The 19300-nt window shown below is 46.2% G+C and overlaps 1 non-coding gene across 1 annotated transcript; it reads right to left on the bottom strand.

The window, feature by feature from the left end:
• Nucleotides 1–323: 323 nt before the first annotated feature.
• Nucleotides 324–405, bottom strand: TRNAS-UGA (transfer RNA serine (anticodon UGA)). The gene has a single exon. It is a non-coding gene; the product is annotated as a tRNA-Ser (tRNA).
• Between the last annotated feature and the right edge of the window lie 18895 nt (nucleotides 406–19300).

Below are 19300 nucleotides of genomic sequence, written 5' to 3'. Positions count from 1 at the left end.
ACTCCTTTTCTTTTTGCGAATACAGACTAACACGGCTGTTCCTCTGAAAGTAGTGACCAGTTCATACTTAGCACCTGGCCTGATGGTACCCTTCCTCTCCGTCTGGGGGCAGTATTTCAGCTTCCTTCCATTGCTTGCTTAATTGTTTACTTCATTTTAATATTTGTAGACCCCTAAATTCAGGGCAGCAGGCGGGTGAAGGAGTTGGGACACTGATAACATCTCAGTAGCGATCCTGTAGCCACTTACCTGTCGATACAAAATCCTATTCGGCTATGGGAAAGGGGTTTTAAATGAAAAGAAAAAGTTCATCCCTTCCATTTCGCAGCGAGCAGGGTTCGAACCTGCGCGGGGAGACCCCATTGGATTTCAAGTCCAACGCCTTAACCACTCGGCCATCGCTGCTGTTGAAAGCACAGTGCGCCGGTAGGATACTTTACCAATAAGAGCTTTGCCTGGGGCTTCCTCCTTCCGTATCTCGTGGGGCCACTGACCAATGAGAGACGCTCCGCACCGCCTTCCCACAGCCCAAGGGGAGCGGGCGGCCCCGGGGCCGCCTCCGCCGAGAGTTGGAGACACAGCAGCCGAGGACTGTTTCTTCTCGTGCTTCCCTGTCGGCCCCGCGCGGGGAGAGAGCTGGGTACAGTTGCTCCGCGGCAGGCTGCGGGAGCGGGGGCCATGGCCAGAGGAGGGGGGACGCTGCCGAGGAAGAGCCGGGCAAAGAGGAGTAGCAAAGGCGAAAGCCGCCCGCTAGCCGCCTGCTGCAGCGGAGGCAACGAGACAGGCGCGGATGGCCTCGGAGCTGTTACTAGAGAGTCTGACACAGACACAGCCGCCTGCCCGGCTCCCCCAACAGCCTCCCTACGCACCCCTGTCCCAGGAGCACTCCCCCAGCGTCAGCCCCAACACCAACTCCGCCCTCAGCCCCGAGCACGGCGACCATCGCTCACCGCCCTTCTCCCTCCACACAGCCACACACACCCCACAGCCCCTCTCCCTTAGCCCATCTACAGCCCCCAGCACTACACCTGTCACAGCCCCTTTGCCTCAGGGCAGCCACAGCCCCTCTCCCTTAGCCCATCTACAGCCCCCAGCACTACACCTGTCACAGCCCCTTTGCCTCAGCGCAGACACACCCCACAGCCCGTCGCCCTTAGCCCATCTACAGCCCCCAGCACTACACCTGTCACAGCCCCTTTGCCTCAGCGCAGACACACCCCACAGCCCCTCTCCCTTAGCCCATCTACAGCCCCCAGCACTACACCTGTCACAGCCCCTTTGCCTCAGGGCAGCCACACCCCACAGCCCGTCGCCCTTAGCCCATCTACAGCCCCCAGCACTACACCTGTCACAGCCCCTTTGCCTCAGCACAGCCACACCCCACAGCCCCTCTCCCTTAGCCCATCTACAGCCCCCAGCACTACACCTGTCACAGCCCCTTTGCCTCAGGGCAGCCACACCCCACAGCCCGTCGCCCTTAGCCCATCTACAGCCCCCAGCACTACACCTGTCACAGCCCCTTTGCCTCAGCGCAGACACACCCCACAGCCCGTCGCCCTTAGCCCATCTACAGCCCCCAGCACTACACCTGTCACAGCCCCTTTGCCTCAGCGCAGACACACCCCACAGCCCGTCGCCCTTAGCCCATCTACAGCCCCCAGCACTACACCTGTCACAGCCCCTTTGCCTCAGCACAGCCACACCCCACAGCCCCTCTCCCTTAGCCCATCTACAGCCCCCAGCACTACACCTGTCACAGCCCCTTTGCCTCAGCGCAGACACACCCCACAGCCCGTCGCCCTTAGCCCATCTACAGCCCCCAGCACTACACCTGTCACAGCCCCTTTGCCTCAGCGCAGACACACCCCACAGCCCGTCGCCCTTAGCCCATCTACAGCCCCCAGCACTACACCTGTCACAGCCCCTTTGCCTCAGCACAGCCACACCCCACAGCCCCTCTCCCTTAGCCCATCTACAGCCCCCAGCACTACACCTGTCACAGCCCCTTTGCCTCAGCGCAGACACACCCCACAGCCCGTCGCCCTTAGCCCATCTACAGCCCCCAGCACTACACCTGTCACAGCCCCTTTGCCTCAGCGCAGACACACCCCACAGCCCGTCGCCCTTAGCCCATCTACAGCCCCCATCACTACACCTGTCACAGCCCCTTTGCCTCAGCGCAGACACACCCCACAGCCCGTCGCCCTTAGCCCATCTACAGCCCCCAGCACTACACCTGTCACAGCCCCTTTGCCTCAGCGCAGACACACCCCACAGCCCGTCGCCCTTAGCCCATCTACAGCCCCCATCACTACACCTGTCACAGCCCCTTTGCCTCAGCGCAGACACACCCCACAGCCCGTCGCCCTTAGCCCATCTACAGCCCCCAGCACTACACCTGTCACAGCCCCTTTGCCTCAGCGCAGACACACCCCACAGCCCGTCGCCCTTAGCCCATCTACAGCCCCCAGCACTACACCTGTCACAGCCCCTTTGCCTCAGGGCAGCCACAGCCCCTCTCCCTTAGCCCATCTACAGCCCCCAGCACTACACCTGTCACAGCCCCTTTGCCTCAGCACAGCCACACCCCACAGCCCCTCTCCCTTAGCCCATCTACAGCCCCCAGCACTACACCTGTCACAGCCCCTTTGCCTCAGCGCAGACACACCCCACAGCCCGTCGCCCTTAGCCCATCTACAGCCCCCAGCACTACACCTGTCACAGCCCCTTTGCCTCAGCGCAGACACACCCCACAGCCCGTCGCCCTTAGCCCATCTACAGCCCCCAGCACTACACCTGTCACAGCCCCTTTGCCTCAGCGCAGACACACCCCACAGCCCGTCGCCCTTAGCCCATCTACAGCCCCCAGCACTACACCTGTCACAGCCCCTTTGCCTCAGCGCAGACACACCCCACAGCCCGTCGCCCTTAGCCCATCTACAGCCCCCATCACTACACCTGTCACAGCCCCTTTGCCTCAGCGCAGACACACCCCACAGCCCGTCGCCCTTAGCCCATCTACAGCCCCCAGCACTACACCTGTCACAGCCCCTTTGCCTCAGCGCAGACACACCCCACAGCCCGTCGCCCTTAGCCCATCTACAGCCCCCAGCACTACACCTGTCACAGCCCCTTTGCCTCAGGGCAGCCACAGCCCCTCTCCCTTAGCCCATCTACAGCCCCCAGCACTACACCTGTCACAGCCCCTTTGCCTCAGCACAGCCACACCCCACAGCCCCTCTCCCTTAGCCCATCTACAGCCCCCAGCACTACACCTGTCACAGCCCCTTTGCCTCAGCGCAGACACACCCCACAGCCCGTCGCCCTTAGCCCATCTACAGCCCCCAGCACTACACCTGTCACAGCCCCTTTGCCTCAGCGCAGACACACCCCACAGCCCGTCGCCCTTAGCCCATCTACAGCCCCCAGCACTACACCTGTCACAGCCCCTTTGCCTCAGCACAGCCACACCCCACAGCCCCTCTCCCTTAACCCATCTACAGCCCCCAGCACTACACCTGTCACAGCCCCTTTGCCTCAGCACAGCCACACCCCACAGCCCCTCTCCCTTAGCCCATCTACAGCCCCCAGCACTACACCTGTCACAGCCCCTTTGCCTCAGCGCAGACACACCCCACAGCCCGTCGCCCTTAGCCCATCTACAGCCCCCAGCACTACACCTGTCACAGCCCTTTTGCCTCAGCACAGCCACACCCCACAGCCCGTCGCCCTTAGCCCATCTACAGCCCCCAGCACTACACCTGTCACAGCCCCTTTGCCTCAGCGCAGACACACCCCACAGCCCCTCTCCCTTAGCCCATCTACAGCCCCCATCACTACACCTGTCACAGCCCCTTTGCCTCAGCGCAGACACACCCCACAGCCCGTCGCCCTTAGCCCATCTACAGCCCCCAGCACTACACCTGTCACAGCCCCTTTGCCTCAGCGCAGCCACAGCCCCTCTCCCTTAGCCCATCTACAGCCCCCAGCACTACACCTGTCACAGCCCCTTTGCCTCAGCGCAGCCACACCCCCCAGCCCCTCTCCCTTAACCCATCTACAGCCCCCAGCACTACACCTGTCACAGCCCCTTTGCCTCAGCACAGCCACACCCCACAGCCCCTCTCCCTTAACCCATCTACAGCCCCCAGCACTACACCTGTCACAGCCCCTTTGCCTCAGCACAGCCACACCCCACAGCCCCTCTCCCTTAGCCCATCTACAGCCCCCAGCACTACACCTGTCACAGCCCCTTTGCCTCAGCACAGCCACACCCCACAGCCCCTCTCCCTTAACCCATCTACAGCCCCCAGCACTACACCTGTCACAGCCCCTTTGCCTCAGCACAGCCACACCCCACAGCCCCTCTCCCTTAGCCCATCTACAGCCCCCAGCACTACACCTGTCACAGCCCCTTTGCCTCAGCACAGCCACACCCCACAGCCCCTCGCCCTTAGCCCATCTACAGCCCCCAGCACTACACCTGTCACAGCCCCTTTGCCTCAGGGCAGCCACAGCCCCTCTCCCTTAGCCCATCTACAGCCCCCAGCACTACACCTCTCACAGCCCCTTTGCCTCAGGGCAGCCACACCCCACAGCCCCTCTCCCTTAACCCATCTACAGCCCCCAGCACTACACCTGTCACAGCCCCTTTGCCTCAGCACAGCCACACCCCACAGCCCCTCTCCCTTAGCCCATCTACAGCCCCAAGCACTACACCTGTCACAGCCCCTTTGCCTCAGCACAGCCACACCCCACAGCCCGTCGCCCTTAGCCCATCTACAGCCCCCAGCACTACACCTGTCACAGCCCCTTTGCCTCAGGGCAGCCACACCCCACAGCCCCTCTTCCTTAACCCATCTACAGCCCCCAGCACTACACCTGTCACAGCCCCTTCGCCTCAGCGCAGTCACACCCCACAGCCCCTCTCCCTTAACCCATCTACAGCCCCCAGCACTACACCTGTCACAGCCCCTTTGCCTCAGCGCAGCCACACCCCACAGCCCCTCTCCCTTAACCCATCTACAGCCCCCAGCACTACACCTGTCACAGCCCCTTTGCCTCAGCACAGCCACACCCCACAGCCCCTCTCCCTTAGCCCATCCACAGCCCCAAGCACTACACCTGTCACAGCCCCTTTGCCTCAGCACAGCCACACCCCACAGCCCGTCGCCCTTAGCCCATCTACAGCCCCCAGCACTACACCTGTCACAGCCCCTTTGCCTCAGGGCAGCCACACCCCACAGCCCCTCTTCCTTAACCCATCTACAGCCCCCAGCACTACACCTGTCACAGCCCCTTTGCCTCAGCACAGCCACACCCCACAGCCCCTCTCCCTTAACCCATCTCCAGCCCCCAGCACTACACCTGTCACAGCCCCTTTGCCTCAGGGCAGCCACAGCCCCTCTCCCTTAGCCCATCTACAGCCCCCAGCACTACACCTGTCACAGCCCCTTTGCCTCAGCGCAGCCACACCCCACAGCCCCTCTCCCTTAACCCATCTACAGCCCCCAGCACTACACCTGTCACAGCCCCTTTGCCTCAGGGCAGCCACACCCCACAGCCCGTCTCCCTTAGCCCATCTACAGCCCCCAGCACTACACCTGTCACAGCCCCTTTGCCTCAGGGCAGCCATACCCCACAGCCCCTCTCCCTTAGCCCATCTACAGCCCCCAGCACTACACCTGTCACAGCCCCTTTGCCTCAGGGCAGCCACACCCCACAGCCCCTCTCCCTTAGCCCATCTACAGCCCCCAGCACTACACCTGTCACAGCCCCTTTGCCTCAGCACAGCCACACCCCACAGCCCCTCTCCCTTAGCCCATCTACAGCCCCCAGCACTACACCTGTCACAGCTCCTCTCCCTCAACACTAACCCCACACACTGCTACACCCTTACAGTTCCTTTGCCTCAGCACAACTACACCCCACAACACTACATCTATCACAGACCATGTTCCCCAACATAACTACACCCCCATAGCCTCTCTCCCACAGCATAGGTCACCCCCACAGCTTCTAGCACTGCTACACCTATCACAGCTCCCTCTCCCACCAACACAACTACACCCATCATAGCCTCTTGTCCCCTAGGAACACTTAACAACCTTCATAGAACTTCATCCCCCACACGGTCTTGACACTCCCCCATCAACTCCTTCACGCTACCCTTTCCAACTACAAAATTACTGCTCCCCAGAGCCACCATTCTCACAACTCCCAACCCCCATACAACCACAACTGCCTCCCACAACCATAGGCCCACACACAGGACCAGGGCAGCACATCCTCCTCACATATACATTTGCTCCCTAATACAGAACCACAACAGTCCCTTACCCAGACCTTTCTCCTTCCCTGACACCTTTCTCACACCACAGCTATATACTGCTGCACTTCTCTACCGTACAGATCCCCATCTTTACTAGGTAAATCCCCTTACTACTACACCTTCTGCTGTCATGACAACTACAACACTCACAGCATCCCCTCTCACAACTATACTTTCCTCACCACAACCACCTGCAACCTAAATATACTGACCTTCGGAAATTGCTTTGAGTTGTACTGATGAAAGACCCTTTATAAGAGGTAGCTAGGTATTATGATTATTATTTATTATTATTTTATTTTATTTTATTATTGCAGCATTCCTAAGACTACATCACAGTTACTAAACTGCACTCCTTGCTACAACGAACATCGTGCGTCACAAAACCCCTGCCATAACTACAGTACACCATCACAGATAACAATTTGCTCCACAATTGTTGTTTAACTACCCACCCACAATCACACAACATCTTACATAGGTGACAGCCAAAATGAAGTTTATTTCTCATTTTCTTTTTGACCATGTAGTAATTGTAAATCAGGATGTGTCTAATGGGTTTTGTGAAAATATTTTTTTTGTTTTGTTTTTATTTTCATTAAAATGTTCAATTAGCACAAGAATCATTCCCAGTACTGTCTGTCAATAGACATCCAGGCAACAAAGTAAAGAATCTTGTGATTTAAATACTTATTTCACTACATGTAAAACAGGATTTGTATTTTATGCTATGGTATTCTGTGTTTATAGGTCTACATGTTTTAACTATTGAAAATATAAATGGCACAGGTAACGCTGTTCCATTGCATAGTAACCCAAGTAAATTTTGTCTGAATATTAGAGTTTTAGCCAATTTAAGAATAATAAGCGCTTATTTCTAAGTGGATTTATCAAGGTTAAGACATGGCAAGTAATAGATCCAAATATATAAGCTACACGTCTGTTTGGAGATGTACTCATTTTTGCAATGGCTCTGCCTTAATTATTTTCTGATTCTTAATTTTTTTCTAGCAATAAAATCATCTCAGCTATTACATGACTACTAAATGTGAATTAACACACTCTTGACATTTTTAGATCCATGAATATTGATTTAATCCCTTTTATAATACAGTTGATATGATAAATTTACTTGGCCTTGTACATACCTTGCAGTGGGTAATAAATTTTTTTTTTGCTTTCACCTTGTCTGGCATGTTTATATTTACTATGAGATATATACTATGAGATGGTGGAATTTAATCTTATCTTCCTTCCCAGTTGTTCCTATACATTTTTCCTGCTTCTTCAACTGCCACTAAAGTAGTGCTGATAAGTTATCGTTTTTTCTCATTCCTAAGAACTATCTGTCAAGAGGTCTTTTGAATGATCTCACACTCTCCTCAGCAACAAAAATATTAGTGGATTAATAAAGCCATTAAAGTATCCTAATAAACATAGTCTTTAAGAAGGTTCTCTGGAACCTTGAATGGAGGGAAAAAATGAACTAAAAAGGAAGAGAGACATTAAAATGCACATATCCTTTTAATATAATTTAAACTATTACAATTAAAATTCATTTTAAGGTATTTCAGAAATGAAATATTTATTAAGCTTTTGTTTTTGACATTTTTTATTTTAAATTGTCAAATAACATGTTTAGAGTAATTATTCTGATGTCCCTCAATCATTAGTGTGAGTAAGGCAGTTGGAGTATGTTTTTGAATCTATGTTATGCCCTTAGAATCCAATCCTGCATTATTGAAGTAAATGTGAGTTTTGTCATTTATTTAAGTGGGAGCAGGATTGGGCCCTAAATGGGTTACTAAGGGCTTGTCTACACTTACTGCACGATTGAGACATGGCGATGGATGCATTGGCAGTCTATTTAGCAGGTCTAGCGAACACCTGCTAAATCGACCACAGATCTCTCTCCCGTTGACTCCTGTACTCCACCTGAACGAGAAGCACAAGGGGAGTCAATGCGAGAGCGTCTCCAGTCGACATAGCATAGTGTGGACCCTGTGGTAAGTAGATTTAAGTACATCGACTTCAGCTACGTTATTCACGTAGTTGAAGTTGTGTAACTTAGATTGCTCTCCCCCAATAGTGTAGACAAGGCCTAACTTTTTGAAAAATGGCTATGGACTCTTAATTGCATGGGACATCATGTGGCAGATGAAACTTCAGTTATCTCCTTAGAGCAGTGATATGAGGGATTGGGAATGATGTGGACATTTATTGTATGTGTCTGGTTATTTTTCCCCAGATGTATTAGCATTTTATGGGGTTGAATCTCATTTTTCCTTCTGCCCATGTTTCTTCTCTCTCTACAGTATGTCCTTTCGTCTTATTTTGTTGTCTTCATTGGTATTCACAATTTCTTCCAATTTAGTATTTTTTGAAGAATTCATTACTGTGCTGTTTACTCTCAGTTGTGGATAATTAATGAAGATATTTCATAAGAATGGAGTTAATAGAGGTCTTTGGCAGTACTCCACTAGGAATTTCATACAGCTTGATACTTTGCCATTTATCATAGTCTTTGTTTAGTTCTTCAGCCAGTTTTTCGTTCCACGTGCACATGCTCATATCCAAGGTGCTTTAGATTACCTTTACTAAAATCCATATTTATTACGGCTTCTGCTTTCTGGGTATCTTTGTAAGTCTGTCATAATAATGTGTCTGGCAGGATTCTTTATAAATCCACATTATTCATTGCTAATTGTTTTACATATATTAGAAAAAGGGAAAAATTATTATTATATCAAATTCTTATGTGAGAGTTTGTATCTACAACATGCTCAACCTGGCAAAGACGGAGCAGAAACCCTGCATGAGGAACAAGTTAGAGAACCAGCCCCATCCTGCAAAAAACTGCCTGGAGTTACCAAGGCCATCCAGATGGAGCTTGTTAAGGAAGAGGGATACACACAGTTAGACCACATCTGCTAATGAGGAAATAAATAACTTCTCAGCTATGAACAGGAAAAGGACTTGGTTTCTACAGCTAGGATCCAAGAAGAACTATTTACTCTCTGAAGTAAGGAACCAACTTTGTTTAATTTTTCTAAGAACATGGAGCTAAGCTGTTTGCTTCCTCATGTAAGGGATCTGCTTTTAAGTTTATTTTCTCTGAAGAGAAGAAACTTATTGTTTAAAACCCACAGGCATAAAAGACTTTCTGTTAGATACCTTAAAACAAAGCGCTGATTTTATTATTCAAAGCAAGAAGAACCTGTGTTGTGTGGCTAGGAATTAAAGCTCTGGCCCATGTAATAACATCCTAAACCCAAAAGGCAATGGAGGGTCTGCTGATAAAGCAAACTCTCTTGACAATTGAGATTACTTAATGACTTGTAGGTTTGTGCAACACAGAGGTATCCAAATTATGTGGCCATCTGATTATTCTTGCATGTTATTTGTAAGAATTCATTTTAATTGAAAAATATAACTGATAAAATTAATAAAACTTCGTATTTTGCCAACTATAGAAGATTGTGTGTGAAGAAAAGTCCTTTTTCATCCACATGAAGTATATAAAGTTTGCTTTCCCTTTCATCAATATGGTCTACACTGTTCTCTTGATTCCATGCTCTTGTTCCCATTGAAAAAAAAAGGCAGAACTCCCATTTACTTCACTGGGATTCAGATTGTGTCTTCAGCGTAATTAAATGTTTCATGTATCCATACCTTTTAAAATCCTACTAAATTATTTCATTTAATAGTTTAAATCAAAAGGTCGTATTTTTTGGATGTGAAAACAAATATTTTTGTGCATTTTTACTATGATTAAAGAAGCACTCAAATACTACAAAGCTAGACATGGTGGAGAAATCTAGATAGAATTTTCTTACAATATTTTATGACAGGAAAGATCTTATTTTAATATAGGTTTGCCTTGGTGTACAAAGTGCTTTTTAGAATGCTTGTCTAAGGCATGGTCATTTCCCTAGTAATGAGATGTACAGTAGCTTAGCTCAAGTTTAATATCTAAGCTGTCTAAAGATATTAAAAGTGATTAACCATTCTGTAGATTGCTACATTTTATTCTTCTAATGCGAGAGCTTTTTTTAAAAAAGCTGTATAAGGAACAAATGCAAGAAATTATCAGAAACCACTACATTTTCTTACTATTTTTACTTGGCTTTCATTACAAATGAAAATTATTCTGATTATATAATTCTACAGTAGAACCTCAGAGTTATGAACACCAGCGTTATGAACTGACCAGTCAACCACACATCTCATTTGGAATCAGAAGTTCGCAATCGGGCAGCAGCAGAGACCAAATTAAAAAAAAAAAGGGGGGGGGGCACTTAGAGTACGGTGTTAAACATAAACTACTAAAAAAATTAAGGGAAAGTTTAAAAAACAAGATTTGACAAGATAAGGAAACTGTTTCTGTGCTTGTTTCATTTAAATTAAGATGGTTAAAAGCAGCATTTTTCTTCTGTGTAGTAAAGTTTCAAAGCTATATTAAGTCAATGTTCAGTTGTCAACTTTTGAAAAAACAACCATAACATCTTGTTCAGAGTTATGAACATTTTAGAGTTATGAACAGCCTCCATTCCTGAGGTGTTCATAACTCTGAGCTTCTACTGTAGTTCCGAATAGACAAATACCCAGATCACCAAAGCACTGCATGCTATTTGGTCTCTGCTCTAGGGAGAGCCCACATTGGAATAGCAGGGTTCATGCAGTTCAAGAATGAAGTTAATTGCCATCATTACCACATTATAAAACCATGTTTTGGGTCTTATATTTTATATTTGATCTCTGTGCCAAGACACATGTTTCAAATCTTTTGAACATTTATATTACAAAAAAGTCACATTCAGGAACCATTGGAAGTGTAGACAACATCAAACAACATTCAGAACAAGATAGTTACAATATGGTCTCAATCAGAAATTATTTTCATTTATGTGGACGGAAGAGAGGGTTGAGAATGAGATGTCACAGACCTGGCTGAGACCCGTGGTGGATAGTCACCAGCTTGTGTTAATCAGACCCAACTTTTTGATCCCATGTGGTTCCAAGCCAGCTGGGTCTGGGCAGAGTTCAGACATTGTCTAGCTCTGGGCCCCTAAGGCATATTCCTGTGGTGCAGACTCTCAGTCTGAAACCAGTCCTTGGAACATGGGACCCTGCAGTCCAACTTTCCTAGACCCCAAGGAAAGTGCAGAGACTTCCCAAGACTCTCCAGTTGCTTTTCGCATTCCCTTGAAGTTTAATCCCTCAGGAACCATGTGAACCTAGGCTTTTCGAACAAACTTCTTATGCACACACATGCTTTATTCTTAGACAATACAGAAGAGTTACAGACCTATGCAAAACAATAAATGCATGAATGATCCCCACCTCAGAATCCTCACCACTGCTGAGAGTCCCTGGGTTTTGGTCAGTATCATTGTGGGAAGACAAAGCCCCATTTGCCCTCACTCCTCCAGCAGTTATCTTCTATTTATGGTGATGGCTGGCACACTTGTTTAGAGAGCATATCACTTTTAAAAGCAGGTTCTGACACCTTTTCCGTTCCTCTTCTTCTTGTAGGGATTTTTCATGCTCCAATCTCCCTGCTGGTTGCTGGGCAGAGAGTCATTATGAATCAATGGTTCTTGTAAGAGCAACTCCATTGTCTCACCAGTGTTGATGGCCTCTTGATGGCCATGTTTCAGCCACCCAGAGATAGGCTGTTTCTGCTACAAAAGGGAAGTTCTAATCCTCATTGAAGGTTACAATCATAAATGCTATTCATAAAACAAAAAGAAATTCATAAGTTGACACAGACGTTCCCCAAACTGTCACAAAAGTCAACTTGATTGAGGGGGAAAATAAAGTAAGTAGTGGGGGCTACCTGTTCCTTCTGGCATTCCCTGCCTGTAAAAACTCTGCCTGAAGTGGTTACTGTGGCCTACTACTTCTATTTGTATTCAACAAAACTGGTTTATTTTCAACCAGAGCAGGGCTGCACATACACACTAATTACCATAAACCTTCGGAACAGGAAGACAAGTAACATGTGGTATTGAGTTGGATGTTTCCAGGTAGATCAATTGACTAAACTACAAAAATGAAGCAAATCCTGAGGTACAACATATATGCACTAACCATGATTGGTCATTCTTTCCTCTTTTGTGGCAGTACTAAAACCCAAGGAGTGCAAAAGTATTATATTTCATTCTGCATATCAGATAAAATTAATATCCAAGAACCTAAACTTGAGTCTAGAAGCGTGGATTTCAGTACACAGCAGACATGATAGTAGGGCAGCCCAGGAAGATCTAACTTATATGGTTGAAATATTAAATAAATAATTTTGAATATATTTTTTAATTAAATATTTAAGTTGGTGCTGGTCTTGCCCATGAGTAGCTGGAAACTAGAAGAGTCTCAATGTTACATAATTTTGACAATGTATAAGGATTCACCTTTAGATTTGAATTTAGGGAACTTTCATTCTTTAGCAGGATTCCTTACAAACTATAGCAGAGAAAAGTAACATCCAGATTAACATTTTATACTCTGGGAGGCTTTTAAATGTGCTGAAACAGATGTTTCAGAAGAGCAAACAAAATTTTATAAAAAACCCCCACCTATTTCAAGTCCAGTTAACAAATAAGCTGCTTTTATGTCAATAGCATTTTTATACCACATCATGTTCCAGTTGGATGACAATAACCCCAATGGATGACATCAGATTGTACATGTAATGAGAACATCCACCTGGCCTAAGATATGTGAGAAACTCAGTCAAATTATAAAGGATGAATATAAACAAATAACACAGTATGTAGGGACAAAATTAGAAAAGCCAAGGCCAAAACAAGATCAAACTAGCTAGGGACATAAAAGGAAACAAGAAAACATTCTACAAATACATTAGAAGCAAGAGGAAGAACAAGGACAGAGTAGGACTGTTAATGAGTGGGGAAAGACAATATCAGAAAATGTGGAAATGATAGAGGTGCTTAATGACTTCTTTGTTTCGGTTTTCACCAAGAAGGTTGGTGGCGATTGGATGTCTAACATAGTGAATGCCAATGAAAATGAGGTAGGATCAGAGTCTAAAATAGAGAAAGAACAAGTCAAAAATTACTTAGGGTACATGTTCACTACCCGCTGGATCGGCGGGCAGCGATCAATCCAGGGGGACAGTCGATGGGGGAGCTGCAGCAGTCAACTCACTGCAGTGAAGACACCACTGTAAGTCAATCTAAGTACGTCGACTTCAGCTACGTTATTCACGTAGCTGAAGTTGCATAACTTAGATCGATCCCCTCCACAGTGTAGACCAGGCCTTAGACAAATTAGATGTCTTCAAATCACCAGGGCCGGATGAAATGCATCCTGGAATACTCAAGGAGCTGACTAAGGAGATATCTGAGCAATCAGCGATTATCTTTGAAAAGTCATGGAAGACAGGAGAGATTCCAGAAAACTGGAAAAGACCAAATATAGTGCCCATCTATAAAAAGGGAAATAAGGACAACCTGGGGAATTACAGACCAGTCAGCTTAACTTCTGTACCCGGAAAGATAATGAAGCAAATAATTAAGCAATCAATTTGCAAACACCTAGACGATAATAAGTAAGGCTTTTGATACTGTCTCGCATGAACTTCTCATAAACAAACTATGGAAATACAACCTAGATGGAGCTATTATAAGGTGGCTGCATAACTGGTTGGAAAAATCATTCCCAGAGAGTGGTTATCAGTGGTTCACAGTCATGCTAGAAGGACATAACATATGGGGTCCCGCAGAGATTGGTTCTGGGTCCAGTTCTGTTCAATATCTTCATCAATGATCTAGATAATGGCATAGAGAGTACAATTATAAAGTTTGCAGACAATACCAAGCTGGGAGGGGTTGCAAGTGCTTTGGAGGATAGGATTAAAATTCAGAAAGATTGTGGACAAACTGGAGAAATGGTCTGAAGTAAATAGGATGAAATTCAATAAGGACAAATGAAAAGTACTCCATTTAGGAAGGCACAATCAGTTGCACACACACAAAATGGGAAATGACTGCCTAGGAAGGTGTACTGTGGAAAGGGATCTGGGGGTCATAGTGGATCACATGCTAAATATGAGTTAACAGTGTAACGCTGTTGCAAAAAAAGCAAACATCATTCTGGGATGTATTAGCAGGAGTATTGTAAGCAAGATGTCAAGGTTCCTCCCCCACTCTGAACTCTAGGGTACAGATGTGGGGACCTGCATGAAAACCTCCTAAGCTTTCTTTTACCAGCTTAGGTTAAAACTTCCCCAAGGTACAAATTAATTTTATCCTTTGTCCTTGGAATGACCACTGCCACCACCAAACTCTAACTGGGTTTACTGGGAAATGTAGTTTGGACACGTCTTTTCCCCCAAAATCCTCCCAACCCTTGCACCCCACTTCCTGGGAAAGGTTTGGTAAAAATCCTCACCAATTTGCATAGGTGACCACAGACCCAAACCCTTGGATCTGAGAACAATGAAAAAGCATTCAGTTTTCTTACAAGAAGACTTTTAATAGAAATAGAAGTAAATAGGAGTAAAGGAATCACCCCTGTAAAATCAGGATGGTAGGTACCTTACAGGGTAATTAGATTCAAAACATAGAGAATCCCTCTAGGCAAAACCTTAAGTTACAAAAAAGACACACAGACAGAAATAGTCATTCTATTCAGCACAATTCTTTTCTCAGCCATTTAAAGAAATCATAATCTAACACATACCTAGCTAGATTACTGACTAAAAGTTCTAAGACTCCATTACTGTTCTATCCCTGACAAAGCAGCATACCAACAGACACACAGACTCCTTATTTCTCTCCCTCCTCCCAGTTTTTGAAAGTATCTTGTCTCCTCATTGGTCATTTTGGTCAGGTGCCAGCGAGGTTACCTTTAGCTTCTTAACCCTTTACAGGTGAGAGGATTTTTCCTCTGGCCAGGAGGGATTTTAAAGGGGTTTACCCTTTCCTTTATATTTATGACACAAGACATGAGAAGTAATTCTTCCGCTCTACTCCGCACTTATTAGGCCTCAACTGGAGTATTGAGTCTGTTTCTGGGTGCCACATTTTTCAAGAAAGATGTGGACAAATTGGAGAAAGTCCAGAGAAGAGCAACAAAAATGATTAAAGGTCTAGAAAACATGACCTATGGAGGAAGATCAAAAAATTGGGTTTGTTTAGTCTGGAGAAGAGAAGACTGAGAGGGGACATGATAACAGTTTTCAAGTACATAAAAGGTTATTTCAAGGAGGAGGGAGAAAAAGTGTTCTTCTGAACCTCTGAGGTTAGGACAAGAAGAAATGTGCTTAAATTGCAGCAAGGGTGGTTGTAGCGGGGCAGTTGCCTAGCTCCTGAAAAAGGTGGGCTGATTGGGTGTCGCTGCAGCTGTGGCCACGTTGCCAATTAGGCCACAGCGGGCCCTGATAAAAGGGCTGAGGGCGGAGCTGGGTCAGAGTCTCTCTCTCTCTCTCTCTCTCTCTCTCTCTCTCTCTCTCTCTCTCTCTCACACACACACACACACACACACACACACACACACACACACACACACACACACACACACACACACACACACACACACACACACACACACACACACACACACACACACACACACACACACACACACACACAACTCCCTAACTCCCTAACTGCCTGAAGGAGCAAGGGTACCTAAGGCTGAGCAGTGCTCGGGAAGGGCAATGGAGCTGCAGCCTGGCAACTTCCCAGGTTAAGGCCTAAGAAGGTACTGGGGTTGCAGAGAGGCAGCTGGTCCAAAACTCTTGCCAACGATGAGTGGCTATTATGGACTGAAGTTTGCCCCTGTGAGAGGGGACTAGATGATGACTGGCAGCAGCCACTGAGGCATGGTGGGGATAGAGGATTGGGGGTTCCCCTGGAGGGGAGACCCAGCGTGTGGGAGTCCTGCAGGGGGCAGAACCCTAGGGTAAGGGGCACATGAGTGACACGAGGGCCCGGAGGGTACAGGAGGGACACGGGGACCCTAAGGCAGGTAAGACAGCGGCCAGCAGAGGGCGCTCTGGGCTGCACAGGAGCTAATTCCCAAAATGACCAGCAGGAGGTGCCATGCCATTGAGTCTTGACTCTGCTACAGTAGTTTAGGTTGGACATTAGGAAAAACTTCCTAACTGTCAGAGTGGTTAAGCACTGAAATAAATTGCCTAGGGAGGTTGTGGAATCTCCATCATTGGGGATTTTTAAGAGCAGGTAGGACAAACACCTGTCAGGGATAGTCTAGATAATACTTAGTCCGGCCTTGAGCGCAGGGGACTGGACTAGATGACCTCTCGAGGTCCCTTCCAGTTCTATGATTCTAAAACAGAATGATGATTCTGAGACAGAAACACCAACCAACCTTTTGAATCTTTTTTTGGAAATGAGACCCAGGGAGTTCATAACACAGATTCCAAAGAAGTACATTACTATTTTTTTGTAAAAATAAATGTTTACAAAATGTAAAACCAATACAATAGAAAGATTTCTATAATATTTTTAATTTCAATGGAACCCATGCCTTTAAAACAAAACTTTCCATCCAGTGTTTGCAACCCAAATATTGCTACCTAACTATTGTTCCACTGGAAACGTGAAAGTGAAATGGGCTATAAACAAAAGTGAAACTGATTTAACTGATTGTTCAAGCTGTGAGAAATGCAACAAATAAATACTACATAGTGAAGAGCATATTGGAGTTTTAAAACTGCTCAGATTAGCCAAACTAGTATTAGTAGCAAAAGTAATAAAACTTGTTTATAATATGCAGTTCTTATAGGTGACAGTGTCCCTCTGTATCTTACCCCCCGTCTACAAAAGTCATTGTTGGAATGAGTCTCCTGTAAAGAGCAGAGTAAGCAGTATTAACAACCCCAAGCATTCAAAAATCATGAGTCAGATGTCCACAAATTGTTTTAAAAATGAAATCAAAACCCCACCCCCAACATTTTGGGTTCTTTTTAATTATATTCTGGTTTTTGATCCTTTAGGGAGCACTTGATTTATGTTTTCAAGGTTATCTACACAACACAGAGAGCTAGAAATTTTCTTTTTTTTAAATGAAAGCTGAAATTATTATGAATTCACATGAATCCAGGAGCTGGGGCTTTAAGACACACACCAAATATTGTTAAATCTTGTGGCAAAAATCATGGGAATTGGCGACACTGTCACAAACTGTCTCATTTCACCAGTAATAAACAAGTTATGTGTAGTAGGATTGCCCGCATTGCCAGGGAGCAGAAAGCCCTGGCCTAAGGAGAGGTCCAGCAGGCACATGCTGGGAGTCAGCTGATCTAGCTAAGCAGCAGCTAATGACTGGCTCTGTTTCCCTGCTGGAAGATGTAAAGGAGCTCCTAGGCATATGGGCGGGGTGGAGGAGAGAGAAAGGAAGGAAGGATCTTTCACAGAGCAGGTAGGTCTTGTGATACTACCGAGGTAGTGGGAAGGCTGTGACCCTACTGGGGGATAGAGGACCCTATAGTATCAGTCCAATTTAGGACTATAACTTTTTTTTGTCACTTTTCTATTTGCCCATTTTTGTGGGAGAACAATATAAGAACCAGTGTAGAAGAGTAAATCAGAGTTGGGCATTGCTGGCTGTTTTTTCCCCAAGTTGGTAAACAGGGCTACCAGACCACATTATGTTTTTAAAATCAGCCTAGGATATGTAGCTCAAACAAATTCAATTATTTGTACAATGCTTGAGTGCCCTCTAGTGTGTCTTCATAAAATTGTAGATAAAACATGGCATGGGAGGAAGTATTACACTGCAAAAAGTACAGTACTAAGCCCTTATTTCACACAGTGATCTTTGTGGATATGGAGCCAGCATTCTGGGATAGTAAGAGGAGTAGGGAGGAGTAATATTATCTACAGAATACTATTGAAGTCTAGTATGTGGCTGTGCTGCTCCTACATTGCTAAGAAAAAAACCTGCTACCTAACTGCAGCATAACATTCAATTAAAACCTTCTAATAAAAGTCTCAGCTAAAAATGTGCAGTGATGTCACATTCTGCTGTTGAGTAGTTGCCTTGCTAGCAGCTAAGGAACTTTTCAATGACCTCTAAAAATCATTTAACGCCTCTAATACTTGCCTTAATTAAAACTCTGCTGGCGCATACACAGCTTAAAACCTATTAGTGTATTTCTGATGACTATCAGAGAGTGAGTTTTACAGGTGAGGGCCCTTGAATGAATATATCCTTCCATCTGCCCTAGAATTTACTTGTGCTGTAAAATCTTAAAGTTAATCTAGCTAATCTTTGGTGTTGAGATGATGCATGGGGGAGGGAGGTTGCAAAAAATCTGGTCCAAGGCAGTTTGGGATTTTTAGAGGCTAACTAGTAGTCTGAATTTCACTAGTGTTACATATTCACTTCAGTATGATGACAGTATTTGTTGGTCAGTTTATTAACAGCACTTAATGCACTTAACACAGCACCATGAAAATTGTCTGTAATTTTAATATCCTTTATCTTGTTTTTGCCACTACAACATCTGGGTTTTGGTTGTCTTTTTAACTGGGAATAAAGATGACAGCTGGCAGCCTTTAGGTAGGATCATGAGACACTTAAAAAGTTTCAGATGCTGAAGTCAAGAGCTGCAAATGCTTTTTTAATATATTTGTTTTAGAAATGTAATAGTTTTTTCAGGGTAGCACAAATGAGGAAGAGAAGTTTGGAGTAGTTCAATGGATTATAACTAGAATCAACAGGATGAAAATGAGCAAAGGACAATTTAGGCTGAATATGGGGAATAATTTTCCAATGGGTAAGTCTACCTGAATTTCGAATAGTCTCCCAAGGAAAATGCTAATGTTCTATTCCTTGATTTATTTATAACCAAACAGAACTGGGCACTGGACTAATATTGGAGAGAGAAATCCTGTGTAAGCAGGAGAGTTGAATAAATAATGGCTAGCTAATAGATTTTTTTCTATTTCCATTTATTATTTCATAACTTATGCA

The sequence above is a fragment of the Lepidochelys kempii genome, chromosome 7, assembly GCF_965140285.1.
Source record: "Lepidochelys kempii isolate rLepKem1 chromosome 7, rLepKem1.hap1, whole genome shotgun sequence".
NCBI classification, from domain to species: Eukaryota; Metazoa; Chordata; order Testudines; family Cheloniidae; genus Lepidochelys; species Lepidochelys kempii.
The sequence above is the reverse complement of the archived record's forward strand: the minus strand, read 5'-3'. Positions and strand labels throughout refer to the sequence as shown.